We start from the raw sequence: 2062 nt of genomic DNA, 5'->3' as shown, positions 1-2062 counted from the left end.
GGTGGTGTGGTGGCATGTCCAAAGAGGCGGGACGCATCTCCGGGGCGTGGCCCCCCCTCACGGACGCCGATGACACGGTAGTAGACGTTCTGCGGTAACGATGCGGCGTCAATATTACTAAATACTCGGAGCGCGATAAAATCATGAGTTTTTTTGCACGACGTGGGCACATGTGCTATAGGAACGATGGTATTTTTTCATAATTTTTGGTGATGGAGAAGTATCCGAAAAATTCCCTCTACGCGGAATGCCCTTCGCGCGTCTACGGCTGTGGCCGGCGGCCTCCGGGGCTAGCATGCCGCCAAATCTTGCGTAGGCGGCCTCTCACAAGTCTGGAAGTGTTGTGGCGGTTGTAAATGCCCGGCACGTGTGTCCGGGGTGTGCCACCCCTCACGGACGGCGCCGCTGCCGGCACCTGGAGGGGGGAAACGGACGCGTCGGGTCTACACGAAGGGGATCTTGCTATGGGTCTGGCCCGGATGTTGCTCCAAAGTGTTCCTATGGGCTGAACTAACACAACCGGGTGGGGAGGTCCACTGGTCAAAGCCCGTCCGTGCAAAGTCAAAGGGCTAGATCCCGTGGCCAAACGCTACAGGGTTAGGCGAGACGGGGGCACTAGGGGGTAGCAATGCCATGGAGCGTCGCACCGGGCCCTCATACATGCGGGGTGGTGTGGTGGCATGTCCGAAGAGGCGGGACGCATCTCCGGGGCGTGGCCCCCCCTCAAGGACGGCGATGACACGGTAGTAGACGTTCTGCGGTAACGATGCGGTGTCAATATTACTAAATACTCGGAGCGCGATAAAATCATGAGTTTTTTTGCACGACGTGGGCACATGTGCTATAGGAATGATGGTATTTTTTCATAATTTTTGGTGATGGAGAAGTATCCGAAAAATTCCCTCTATGCGGATTGCCCTTCGCGCGTCTACGGCTGTGGCCGGCGGCCTCCGGGGGCTAGCAAGCTGCCAAATCTAGCGTAGGCGGCCTCTCACAAGTCTGGAAGTCTTGTGGCGGTTGCAAACGCCCAGCACACATGTCCGGGGTGTGCCCTCCCTCACGGACGGCGCCGCCGCCGGCACCTGGAGGGGGGAAACGGACGGGTCGGGTCTACACGGAGGGGATCTTGCTGTGGGTCTGTACCGGATGTTGCTCCAAAGTGTTCCTATGGGCTGACCTAACACAACCAGGTGGGGAGGTCTACTGGTCAAAGCCCGTCCGTGCAAAGTCAAAGGGCTAGATCCCGTGGTCAAACGCTACAGGGTTAGGCGGGACGGGGGCACAGGGGGGTAGCAATGCCACCGGAGCGTCACATCGGGCCCTCATACAAGCGGGGTGGTGTGGTGGCATGTCCGAAGAGGCGGGACGCGTCTCCGGGGCGTGGCCCCCCCTCACGGACGGCGATGACATGGTAGTAGACGTTCTGCGGTAACGATGCGGCGTCAATATTACTAAATACTCGGAGCGCGATAAAATCATGAGTTTTTTGCACAACATGGGCACATGTGCTATAGGAACGATGGTATTTTTTTCAGAATGTTTGGTGATGGAGAAGTATCCGAAAAATTCCCTCTACGCGGATTGCCCTTCGCGCGTCTACGGCTGTGGCCGGCGGCCCTCGGGGGCTAGCATGCCGCCAAATCTTGCGTAGGCGGCCTCTCACAAGTATGGAAGTGTTGTGGCTGTTGCAAACGCCCGGCACGCATGTCCGGGGTGTGCCCCCCCTCACGGACGGCGCCGCCGCCGGCACCTGGAGGGGGGAAACGGACGCGTCGGGTCTACACGGAGGGGATCTTGCTGTGGGTCTGGCCCGGATGTTGCTCCAAAGTGTTCCTATGGGCTGACCTAACACAACCGGGTGGGGAGGTCCACTGGTCAACGCCCGTCCGTGCAAAGTCAAAGGGCTAGATCCCGTGGTCAAACGCTACAGGGTTAGGCGGGACGGGGGCACTGGGGGGGGTAGCAATGCCACCGGAGCATCGCACCGGGCCCTCATACATGCGGGGTGGTGTGGTGGCATGTCCGAAGAGGCGGGACGCGTCTCCGGGGCGTGGCCCCCCCT

The sequence above is a fragment of the Triticum aestivum genome, chromosome 5A (assembly GCF_018294505.1).
Source record: "Triticum aestivum cultivar Chinese Spring chromosome 5A, IWGSC CS RefSeq v2.1, whole genome shotgun sequence".
NCBI lineage: Eukaryota > Viridiplantae > Streptophyta > Magnoliopsida > Poales > Poaceae > Triticum > Triticum aestivum.
This window is presented reverse-complemented; position numbering follows the sequence as displayed.